A 13,294-nucleotide genomic window follows, 5' to 3' on the forward strand; every position below is an offset into this window, starting at 1 on the left:
GTTCCACATGTTAATTGTGCACCATTATGCAAACAAGTACCTCATGCGTTTGTTGCCCATCTCTGAACTCTCTCTGTTTTATTATATCCTTTTTGAGATAGGATGAGAAGAACTAAATACCATGTTCCAGGTCAGGGCATACCATCCATCTTTATACTCTTTCTGAGTTTCTTGGTAGCTCCTTTATAAACTCCTTGGGGCAGCATGTAAGACAATGCTGGAGGCTGCACCAGCAGAGGCTATTGTGGGTGGGAGGAGGATGAGGACTAGCAAAGAAGTTTTTGTGTCTTGAAACCTTTTGGGATTAGAATTATTTAGAATGGGTCATTTTAATGCTGGTGGGGAGCCACAATCAGGCTCCGATCCAGGGCCAATGTTAGATGAATGCATTGGCCCAGTGAAGTTTTGGAATTAGTTGCTCAAGGTGCCTGAAGCTTATGGCACTCAAGGATGGGATTCAGTACCTGGAGGGCTACGTTGGTATGTGGTGCTGTGGTAGGAAGGCAAGTGATTAATTGATGGAGCCATTAGACAAGTAATCCTGCCCAGAAAGGGGGGTGTTTAGTGGACAGAGGGCCTTAGGTACATGAAGAAAGAGCCAGAGAAGACAGACAAACACAAATATTGTAGAAAGTGGCTGTTTCTCTTTTAATACCACAGGTTGCTATGATGAAATTTCTGTCCCCACCACCTCTGACAATAAACAATAATGCAACCACCAGCCCCCCCTACCCCCCAGAGGAGAAGGGTTGGGAAAGGGCCTCAAGCTCGAGACAGCCTTCCATCTTTCATTCTTTTTTGCCTCCTACATGATTCCCAAGATGAGCCTGGCTGACATTATCTCAAATCATGGAGATCAGCAATTTCTAAACCCCGTGCAGAATATCATACTCTACATGCTCCCATTTTACTTTCCTATCACCTACTGTTGCTTTCCTCATTTTCATTTCCTTCTTTGCACCCTCCTGCCCTAGTGAAAGCTGAGGGTGAGTGAGCACACAGGAGGAAAGGGAGGAAGAAGATAAAGAGAACCACTGTGTACAAATGATCTGAACTGTTTAATGTTTTCAATGCTCCTACAGCTTTACACTGTACAAGGCAAATGCTTTAACAATCTAGTAGCAGACTGTGGCTTCTAGAGAAGTTACTTTACCTGAAATAGTTAACCACATGCTTTACCACAAGCTGTTGGGTGATTCAAACTAAAGGGTATGCAGGTTTAGAAACGTCTTGTGGGCATATTCTCTCACTCTCCCTTAAAGCTAAAAGCACATTCCCCTAGAGACTTCAATCACCTCTTTGAAGCAGCTGGTAGATCAAAATCTCAGCAGGATTCAAACCTCTTAAAATCGTTCTCAAGGGAAACCCACAACACTTGTACAGTACTTGTCTATGTACAGTAAAGGGCCATTGCTGTTTTAACTGACAAGCAGGAAAAGAACTTTGGGTCTGCCAGGCTGATGTGCAGCAAACAATAGTGCACACGGATGGATTTCACGCTCAAAGGTTGCTCATTCACAAACAAAAGACCAGTTTTGAACAGCAGGCCCACAGAGCATCTATTGCTTTGGCATTTGGGTGCATCACAGATTAAAGCTAACTGCATTTTATAACCCTAACCAGAATGCAAGGGGAAAAAATCCATTGTGTGTCTCCATGTGAATTCTCCACACCCTATTTTGAATTAGGGAAGTAAAATTCTCAATGCTTTCTCTTGAATTGCTATACTGTACAAATAACTTTTTTATATTCCTGACACTTCACAGCCAGTTTGGACTTTATATGAACTGATCTGAGTTGGTGGTTTGTGAATATATATTTTTTAAAAGCCCAATAATACAATATTTGTTAAATGTACTAAATGCAAAATAGTTATTAAATGCACCCTTGCCTGGTATTTCTGAAAGAGTCTCTTACATTACAGTCCATGAGATCAACTGTATTTTTTTTTAAGCAGCGCCTCACCTGTCTTATGTATATACATGGGTCCCCATTGGCATAGTATTTGAGCATCTTACAATTTTCAATGTGTTTATCCTCCCAATGCCCCTGTGAAGTAGGGCAGTGCTATTAACCTTATTTTAAAGCTAGGGAACTGAGACACACAGATTCAGTGACTTGCCCAAGGTCACACAAGCTCTGTGGCAGAGTAAGGAATTGAACCTCAGTCACAGCATCTAACCTCTAGATGGGCCAGCCTTCCTCCCGCCAACTTTCATCTGTCTTGAGAGCTTTTGATATATGCAGTCATAGGCGCCAAGTCTGAGGGTGCTCCAGGGCTGGAACACCCACTGGAAAAAAACAGTGGATGCTCAGCACCCACTGGCAGCCCCACAAGTCAGCGCCTCTCCCTTTCCCTCTCCCTCTCCCTCCCAATGACTCCCGCCCGCCATGGATCAGCTGTTCTGTGGTATACAGGAGGTGCTGGGTGGGGGGAGAGGTATGGGGGCAGGAAGGGGTGGCGGAGGGGCAATAAAGAAGCAGGGGGGCATAGCCATGCATGGGCCGTGGCCCACCCACTTAGCATCCAATCAGGACCACCCAAATCAGGGCCGGAGCCCCCAAATCCACAGGCTGGGACTCCCGACCCTGGCTCAGTGTCCATTTGACCAGCCGCGTCCCTCTCCTGCTGGCGCCATGCGCTGCTGCCCTGGTCTCCAGCCCCAGCGTCTGGAGTGTGCCTTGTGAGGGCAGGTCTGGGTGGGGCTAGCAATGGGGCCGGAGACCAGGGCAGCAGCATGCAGCACCAGCAGAAGAGGGATGCAGCCGGGATCTGGAGGGGCAGGGGGAACTCGAGCCCTGGTGGGGGCCTCCCTCCTTCCCATGGGTACATCCTGCAGCCTGTGTGCCCCAGGTGTCTTCATCTTTGGGTGCCCGCTGAGCAGTAAGGGCCGGCTGGAGGGAGTTTGGGGAGGTGGGCTCCCCACCCTCCTGCCCCCCATCATTGCCAGCCCACCCAGTTTTCCTATCCTAGCTAAGCCAATATGGGAAGAGGCGGGGTGGGATGGGGGCTTGGAGAAGGGATGGAGTGGGGGGCGGGGCCTGGAGCGGCGGTCGAGCACCCCCTGGCACCTTGGTAAGTCGATACCTATGTATGCAGTCTTATTGTAGTCACATTGGTCAAGAGATATTAGAGAGTCAAGGTGGGTGAGATAATATCTTTTATTGGATCAACTTCTATTGGTGAGAGAGACAAAGTTTCAAACTTACACAGATTTCTTCTTCAGGTGTCTAGGTAAGCTCAAAAGTTTGTCTCTCTCACCAACGGAAGTAGGTCCAACAAATGATATTACCTCACCCACCTTGTCTCTTCAAGAGCCTTTGAGGCATCTCTGTTTCTCTGGCCAATGCCAAGAAATTGAGTGGTTACCAAAAATTAAGAGAGAAATTATCCAAATATTTACCAGTCTTCAGATAGGTTTGAGCCTAGCTTTTGTGACAACTCTAGCCATTTTCTTATTTTAACCACACTGGTTAATCAACTTCGACATGAATTATATAGAAGATGTAGACATGGGACCATATTCAGAGCATTACTGAAAGTGGATGGTGTGATGTTTAGAGGACATCAAACATACATATGTATTTGTAAGGAAAATTTATGTTTCACAAGACACAAAGATTATGCTATTGCACTTTTAAAATGCTGATGGTAATTACAGATTGGAAAACATCTTGTAGAAGCAGTTATGCTGTTGGCTCCATTGTTCTTAGAAACGTCTTGGAACAGATACAGTCTGGACGAAGAGGTTTTTTGCTGCTTCTTAGAAGGATCTCCAAGTTTGCACTGGATTTGGCATCACTGGCACCTGACACACTCTCAAGTTAGTTTTCAGAGTAGCAGCCGTGTTAGTCTGTATTCGCAAAAAGAAAAGGAGTACTTGTGGCACCTTAGAGACTAACAAATTTATTTGAGCATAAGCTTTCGTGAGCTACATCCGGATGAAGTGAGCTGTAGCTCACGAAAGCTTATGCTCAAATAAATTTGTTAGTCTCTAAGGTGCCACAAGTACTCCTTTTCTTTTTTCTCAAGTTAGTGACGAGCTCTCTGAAAATACCAGGCTCCTATATCATTTTATGGCCACTGCTTACACCTGTGAAACAGCAGAAAGTCACCGTTCCATGACAGAATATTTAGTGATCACATGTGAGCCTGAGCTCTGTTTTAGGTTTTATTTGAAAGATGGCAACACCAGCAGTTCCACTCCCACTCACTCTATGCATGAAAGGAAAGCTGGTCTAATGGGTAGGGCAGTAAGCTGGGACTTGGGAGCCACAACTTCAATTTCCCCCTGACACAGACTTTCTGTGTGACCTTGGGCAAGTTATTTAGTCCCCCAGTTCCTCACCTGTAAAATGAAATGATACTTTCCTAACTCCCAGGGGATTGTGAGTTGCTCAGATACTAAGGTGATGGAGGTCGCAGTATATGATCATGACATTGTCTTAGAAGAAGGAATACCACCATGAAAACACTGCTTCCTTTATCACCTATTTTCCTTAGGGATCTCCCTTCCAAGGTTTTTTACTGCTGTGTATATGAAATCTGACAAGTGGATGGGGAACTAGTTAGAGGATCATTTTGTGTATGCAATGAGAGGGAATTTTTTTTAAAAAAAAGGTGTCCAAAATACCTGAGTGGGGAAATTTAACATGGGTATTTCCAGTAATATGTCAACATGATACTGTCAGCCAGGCACCATAGTAATCTAACTCCGATTTCCTCTTTTGTGGGTTGACAGCACTAATTGTGACATGGTTTTGATGCAGAGTTTAAAACTGCAATGTACAGAATAGTATGTTTCTTTCCAAGTACAAGTGACACATGAAAGGGAACAGTATGCAGTTGGCAGCTTTGAAGATTTGTCCACAAAACATTTGAATAAATAATCCATAGACATCTGCACTCTTCAGAAATGAAGAAATCCTTTCCCAAAAGGTGGTAGGGGCCAACCCTGTGGCAAAATCCAGAAGGCCCAACACAAGAACCCTTACATCCCCAAGGAGTCTGCTGCTGTTTCTGAATCCTCTGTATATCCTCTCTAGAACATGGGCTCCCACAACTGAAATTGACTTCAAGTGAAGACAGAGAACCAGTACTATATGCTGGGCTGAAATGGAACAGTGGTTGAGGCACTAACCGTGGACTTAGATCACCTGGCTTCAGTTCCCTCTTTGGGCAAATCACTGAGCCTCTCAGTATCTACATTGCCTCTGGGAGCAAGCCAGCCAGCCCCATAGACAGGCTTGTGATATCTGAGGTCATGCTAGCATGCTAAAAATAGCTACATAGATGTTGGTTTGATGTTGCAACTTGAGCTCTCAAGCTGTGAGGGTTGCACTTGACAACCCAAACTGCAGCACCTACACTGCTGTTCTTAGCACGCTAGCGTAAGACTGTTTTTCCTAGGCTGGGAGCCTCACTCCCAGAGGCAATGTAGACATACCCTTTGTTCCACATCTGGGGATGTTTGGATCAGGGATTTAGAATGGGGACCAACTCTGGAGGTTATATAGCACTTTATGAAAACATGAGAGAGAACAAAATTCTTTTCCCTGAGGAGTTTACAGTCTAACTTGCACAGAGACTTTGCACATGAAGAGAAAAGGCAGAAGAGCATAGGCTCACAGCCACAGAGGAGATCAGCACTGGAAAGCTGTGGCAGAAGTAGGTTTGTAGCGCCCCTCATGGTAGAAAAGAGGCAAGTCTCAGCTGTAATGAATATTCAGGTGATTTGTTGTTTTTTGTTCAGGTTACTGGACCCAGATATGCCATAGTTTTTGCTGGCTCTCTAGCTTGCCTAAACATAGCAGGTCTGATTCACCACATGCTTGTGCCAAGTGTAGTCATTTGCAACTATGCAAAACGAGGGTAAAATGCCACCAGTGGCATATGTGAGTAGAGATCTCTCCTTGGTAGTGTTGTTTACACTCACCCACAGGTATAAATGACCACACCAATTGCAAGGCAGCTGTTTTCTCAGACGGCACTGTTTAATGTCACCACACAGGATCCCCCTAAGGTCTGGCCTGGACTCAGTAGTCATGGAATGGACTGCTAACGACACTACAGATTTTAAGAGGAAATTTTTATTATATATATATTTGCTCCAAAACCCTATGCCAGTGGTTCTCAAACTTTTTTTTTCGCGGACCACTTGAAAATTGCTGAGGGTCTCGGCGGACCACTTAATGATCTTTCCAAATGTTGTTTGTACCATTAGCTAATTATTGTAAAGCGCTTTAGATAAAAGCGCTATATAAAAAAAACTTAATAAACTTTTTTTGTTCTACAAATAAAAGTGCAAAACTCATATTTTAATATCAGTAGTCTTACCTTTCTAATGCGATGGATGTGCCCTCTGTCCCCTGCCACAGCAGCCCCCTAGCTGGGTCTGGGAAGGAGGGGGGTCTCTCCCTCTCTCTCCCACCACAACTGCCACAGAGCTGGGGCTGGGAAGGAGGGCCATCTCTCTCCATCAGCCGCATCCCTGGAGCTGGGAAAAGTTGCCTCTTTCTCTGTCCGCTGCAGCCCTGAATGTTCCAAATTCCCCCTACCCCCTCTTCTCACCCCACTGCCCCCTCCCACCTACCCCCTAAGGCCATCATATCACCTTACATGTGCATCTTCTCCAGGGTCCAGGCACCTAATTAGGGGAGCCACGCCTGCATGGCTCCCCTAATTAGGTGTGCAACCACCCAGGCACACACCTTAGAGGGAACTATCCGCAGACCACCTGAATGGAGCTCCCAGATCACTGTGGTTTGAGAACCTCTGCTCTACGCCATTGGAGTATTGGATGACCACAGGATGACTATGAGCCGCCAATGTGATATGGCCATGAAAAAAGCTAATGTGGTCTTGGGATGAATCAGGCGAGGTATTTCCAGTAGAGATAAGAAGGTGTTAGTACCGTTATATACAAGGCACTGGTGAGACCTCATCTGGAATACTGTGGACAGTTCTGGTCTCCCATGTTTAAGAAGGATGAATTCAAACTGGAACAGGTACAGAGAAGGGCTACTAGGATGATCTGAGAAATGGAAAACCTGTCTCATGAAAGGAGACTCAAGGAGCTTGGCTTGTTTAGCCTAACCAAAAGAAGGTTGAGGGGAGATATGATTGCTCTCTATAAATATATCAGAGGGATAAATACCAGAGAGGGAGAGGAATTATTTAAGCTCAATACCAATGTGGACACAAGAACAAATGGATATAAACTGGCCATCAGGAAGTTTAGACTTGAAATTAGACAAAGGTTTCTACCCATCAGAGGAGTGAAGTTCTGGAACAGCCTTCCAAGGGAAGGGGGGGGGGCAAAAGACCTATCTGGCTTCAAGATTGAACTCAATAAGTTTATGGAGGAGAAGGTATGATGGGATAACATGATTTTGGCAATTAATTGATCTTTAACTGTTCATGGTAAATAGGCCCAATGGCCTGTGATGGGATGTCAGATGGGGTGGGATCTGAGTTACTACAGAGAATTCTTCCTGGGTATCAGAGTAGCAGCCGTGTTAGTCTGTATTCGCAAAAAGAAAAGGAGTACTTGTGGCACCTTAGAGACTAACAAATTTATTAGAGCATAAGCTTTCGTGAGCTACAGCTCACTTCATCTTCCTGGGTATCTGGCTGGTGAATCTTGCCCACATGCTCAGAGTTCAGCTGATCGCCATATTTGGGGTCAGGAAGGAATTTTCTTCCAGGGCAGATTGGAAGAGGCCCTGGGGGTTTTTCGCCTTCCTCTGCAGCATGGGGCACGGGTCACTTGTTGGAGGATTCTCTGCACCTTGAAGTCTTTAAACCATGATTTGAGGACTTCAATAGCTCAGACATAGGTGAGAGATTTATTGCAGGAGTGGGTGGGTGTGATTCGGTGGCCTGCATTGTGCAGGAGGTCAGACTAGATGATCATAATGGTCCTTTCTGACCTTAATATCTATGAATCTATGAATTGTGCAACATAAACTGTTGTACACAGTTCAATTTACAATAATAGGAGAGCTAGAAACTAGCAGATAAAATTAGAAAATGTATCTGTTAAACAGTGAGCTAGTCTCAACTTTAACTATAATAGTGTTGCCAGTCCACTATAATAGGACACCTCAGATACTGTAGAAACAGTGATTAAAAAGGCTGACCTGGAATTTGGCATGCCCTCTCTTTGTTACAGCTGTTTGAAAAAATTGGTTACATTAAAAAAAAAAATCCCTGTAGCCAGGGAGCTCACAGGCAATGCTAAGGTAACAAACATGAAGGGGAAAAGAGTTTATTAATGAGCTAGATTTTTACCTCTGATTTCTATTATAAACAAGAAAAACAATGTTAAAATTATACAAGAGATGACAATCATTCAAAATAAGTTCAGGAAGTATAGGAAAGAAGGTGATAGCAACATGGAAAATACCCGTTCAATAGGTTTCTAGTGTGTATTTCGAAGTTAAGCACAGAATTAAATCACAGAATTCAGCACAAAATGCAAGGGTTTGACACTGTTCTAAGGAAGGTTTCTGATAAGCACAGACCTGTCAGCATTAGCTCTTACACTGCATCCCAGGGCACAGTAATGCAGAGAATAGGATATACAGAACTTGACTCATCCCTTTACTGACCCTAATGCATCCGATGAAGTGAGCTGTAGCTCACGAAAGCTTATGCTCTAATAAATTTGTTAGTCTCTAAGGTGCCACAAGTACTCCTTTTCTTTTTGCGAATACAGACTAACACGGCTGCTACTCTGAAACCTATTTACATATTGGTTTCTGAACATTTCACACAGACATTGTTAAATTCATTGTCTAGAAAACATGCTGGGGACAGTGACATAATTTTGCCCTTAAATTTGTCCATTTAAAAAAAAGATGAAAATCAAGATGCAATTCTCCATTGAGGATAAAACCTCCACGAGGTGTCACGTCCCCCATTTACATGGGATCTGCGGCAGCAGCCTAATCTAACTGTTCCATAACACACAGTCTGTCTTCTGTAAAGATCACAAATACCCAGGAGCAATTCCAGTTATTTCTGCAGGTATTTATTAAATAGCAGTGAAGTCTTCAGTTCATCTGACATTCTTTGCCTATATCATGTGGTATATTCATGAGCTTTTACCTCTGGTCTTGAGACTCCTTGGGAGTTTCAGAAGAGAAAATTGCATATGTATGCACCTTATCATTCAACAATATTTTGCACTGAAACATACCCATTCCAACTCAAAACATACTAGTACATTTCAAACCTATTCCAGAAATTCAACCAACTCATGTTGTTGAACATGCATAACCTAATAGAAACTCTTGGGATCTTCTCCTTAACCCAAAATAAACTTACAGGATTTCCTGCAGGACTATTAAAATCTCTTTAGATAAATAAATAGCATTTCTTGATTGGGGGGAAAAATCACAATAAATATGACTAGTATCTCTAGTGAACAGGGACTGTCTTTCAGCTACTAGCATGAAACTCATATTCATTTGCAGGTGATTTTAGGGGTTACCAACACTGTTGTTTCTAATTTTAGATTTCCTAGCATTGCAGGAAAATACAGATGTCTTAGAACTATTTAGGCCAGACAAGTTGTAAGGATCCTTTGATCTGCCTACTATTACAGTGATGGGTTAGAGAAGTCATACATTACTCAGACGAAAAATCTCATATACATATTTTGGATTGTTTCTAGTTGGTTTGTGGGCACAAAAGCTGCTTACTTCCTTCGAATACGGAATTTCCTAAATTACTAATTTCTTTCCTTAAAGCGGTCAGGGTTTCAGTTAACCTACACCAACAATCAAGCAATAGTAAACCAGGTTTTACTTTCCTGAAAGCAACAAAATGGTCTCTTGGCTTTTTCATCTCCAGCCGTCTTTATGAAGCTGAGCATGCCCCATATCACAAAGAAAGTGAACTCCATGTGAATCAATGATCTGTCTTTTGCATTGTGAAGGAAAAAGGGAAAGCCATTTTCAGGCCACAGCTGACATTTCTCTGTAGTCAACAAATCATTCTTTTGCTGCCCTCATCTGCTTGAGATAATAAAGCTCCTCTGCTCAGATATTAGTAACCCTCATCCAGGAAGTCATGCTGTTTGCAAAATGTGGTATAGTTTAGTTTGTAGGAAGTGGCTTGACACTACATACTACATTGCAGTTACTTACACCATAGCAGTTTCATTCTGGTATGTTTCAATACAGAGGGTGAAGTTTTAGCAGAAGCAGGCACTTAACCTAAAAATAGAAAAAGTCTTCATTTAGCTATAGAGAAGGAAACTCTGTTCAATAGGACAGTAGCTGAATGGTACCTGTTTTTCTGATGTATGATGATGGAATTCATATAACAGTTCCAATTATAAGAAGAAAATTTCTCCAAGAAATATCAAATCAGGCTATTTTTGTGGGGGGCTTTCTACTGATAAGAATAACACTTTTGTTAAACAGTAATAGGAGCTAAGATCATCTGAGTGCTAATCTCAGTTTTGACAATTATCTGTTGTGCAACTGTAACCCACACACCTTCTGGGTGTGGTATTCTGTCCCAGCTAGTGGCACCGAGACCACTTAAAGAGAGAGAGAAAATGAGTCTGCTATACAGCCTTAGCTAACAGGCAGTTGGTTTTTAGCTCATGCTGTAGAGGCTCATGCACTAAGCTCTAGAGATCCCCAGTTTGAGTCTGCCACTGACAACCGGGGTCTGTCGGCATTACAAGACTACTTGCAAACAACTTAATCTTTCTGCCTCAGTTTCCCTATCATTATATTATTAATACCACCCTAAAAACAATTGAATGTACAAAGTGTAAGATAAATGCTAAGTTACATCACTGTAGTGCTTTAATGTTAAAAGGATTTTTTTTTTTTTAAAAAAAGGTGTTTGTCCCTCTTTGTGCTATCAGATACAACTATGTTCAAGATTTTAAAGCCACAACCTCATAGTTCACGATGTTTTTTTTTATATGAACCCAGATAGACAAACTCACTGTTTTCTGTTAAGCATGGCCTCTGTTTAGTCCATTACTGCTGCTGTTATAGTTTTGTTAATAATAATATGATTAAGCTTCAAATATATACCATCTTTGAACTATATTGAAGCTCATACCTGCAATTGCCTCTATCTGCTACACACTTGTCCCTGTGATCTGCAGATCCCTGAGTTTGAACCTGAAGTTTGTTGTTGACTTGCTGTAACACCTACAACAATCACTTAACCACTCTATGACTCAGTTTCCCCATCTGCAAAATTGTAAAATTGAAGCTTGGTTTACAGGTCTTCTGATGATCAGTTATTACTGGAACTGTGCTTTGAATATGTGAAGTGCTCTCCACCTGCCTTCAGACTTATTACTGACCAACATTTTCTAGAACGTTGTGAAGAACACATTCCATCACTGCCACAGTTTTACAGCACCATCCCCCATGATCTCCGGCACTTCTCTGCTAACTGTCTCTACAGACACAATCTTGGGAAGAGGGGAGGAAACATATGAAAAGCTTTCAAGGTTTAAAGAGAAAAATCTAGGTAGTTATCTTTAGCTCTCTGCACCATAAAAACAATATTTCCCTGGAGAAGAACAAGAATTTTATGTTAGAGTTTAGCTGGTGTGTGAAAGTGCAATCAGACTATTGTGACACTGAATTTTAAATAGAACCTTCTCATGTTGGGATTCTGGTTTTTGTTTTTAAACACAGAATGGGTGGTTAGCTGTCACTCGTCCATCCCCTAATATTACTCCTTAAATATGTTCCTGTTGTCTTGTGGTTGGCGAAGATTATTTGCCGTCAATAATCTTTTCAGTTATTCTGATCAAAAACCTAAACACATAAGTGTGCTGAGCCAAGGGACCAGTATTTGATGCTGATGCTGGGATTTATTTTACTTGATTGTATTGAGAAAAATCAGAGCTTTGTCCCTCTCAGAGGTTTCTTCCTCCATTAAATCAGAACTTTGTTGCAGATCTTCTCCTCCAATTTCTTATCTGGCCAAACTCTCTTTAATTCCTGTTATTGACTTATGTACGTCATGAAGGGAGGAGGTGAGTCTCTTCTGACGTCCTACATCTCATTCTGAATTCCTTAATTGCTAGCAGCACTGCAGATTCTTCTCCTCTTTGCCCATCAGCTCCCTCAGGGGAATGCTGAACAGGTACCATCTTCTTTTTTAATGCATAGCCAGACTTTGATCTTAGCTGTAAATTTTTCTTTTATTTTGTCTAAATCCTTGCCTTGTCTGGCCCTGTATGCAGAAGCTCTGTATGCAGATTTCTTATTGCTTTTGAAAAACTCTTTTTACCTTTAAATATGGATGGAGGTGGATTCTGGGAGGTGGGCAGGGAGCTCCCCTTTTCTGGAAGCCATCTGCTTTTAAGCCCTCCCAGGAAGTCTCCATGCATAGTGGAGAGAGTTCCCAGCATATTCTATAACCCAATATAAAAATGTACACTTCTACCTTGCTAACTGCTAGATTGGAAATAACAGAGACCTCAGGTGGCTGGAAACTGCAAGCACAGTTTGTGAGAGAGAGTGACGTTCCCCTCGTGTTATCGAGACCGGTGATCTGCTAGGTCACTCCAATCCTCAAGTCTGGGAGCCAGCCTTACCCTGCTCTGCTGTGAGAACCCCCACTGCTGGGCTGTTTACGCACAGGCTCTGGCATGTAAACTTCTCCTTGGTGCAACCTAATGACACTATCCAATATTTCCAGTCTCAGACACAACCCTAGGAACCTCCATCTTGCAGTGTCCATTTATGCCAGTGGGACGCTGCAAGCTTATACGAGTTTGTCAATTTAACAAAGAAATTGATATGTACCAGACTTGTTATCCCAAGGGGAGTCTCTGACATGCTTTAAACCAAACGCATTCTGCTTCAGGTAGAATAAACAAACCAATTTATTAACTACAAAGATATATTTTAAGTGATATTAAGCGATAGGCAAAAAGTCAGAGTGTTACCAAAAGAAAAGAAAATCTAAGCACACAGTCTAAACACTCAACCCTATGAGACTGGGCAACACCTAGATTAAAGCAGTTTTTCTCACCCCACTGGATATTGCAGTCCTTAATATATAGGTTTATTCCTTAAACCTGGGCCAATCTCCTCTATTGGAGTCTTGTCTTCTTCTCAGTGTCTTAGTTGTTTGCTGTGAAGGTGGGAGCAGAAGAAGGGCCCAGTATGTGTCAATTCTGTCTGTTTTATACCCTAATATCTGGCTGATTCCGCAACTTACAGCATGTTTTAGTGACCATCATACAACACAATTCTCATAACTTCGTATGCATTAATGATACACATATATGGATAG

At 42.6% G+C, this 13,294-nt stretch overlaps 1 long non-coding RNA gene across 1 annotated transcript in view; it reads right to left on the reverse strand.

Annotated features, from left to right (window-relative positions):
* LOC119856198 overlaps window positions 1-13,294 on the reverse strand; it is a 118,890-nt gene that overhangs the window by 14,465 nt on the left and 91,131 nt on the right. The window contains exon 5 of the long non-coding RNA XR_006276126.1: window positions 10,156-10,224. This is a non-coding gene — a long non-coding RNA (uncharacterized LOC119856198). The remainder of the gene's footprint in view (window positions 1-10,155; window positions 10,225-13,294) is intronic.

This window comes from Dermochelys coriacea, chromosome 1 (assembly GCF_009764565.3).
Source record: "Dermochelys coriacea isolate rDerCor1 chromosome 1, rDerCor1.pri.v4, whole genome shotgun sequence".
NCBI lineage: Eukaryota > Metazoa > Chordata > Testudines > Dermochelyidae > Dermochelys > Dermochelys coriacea.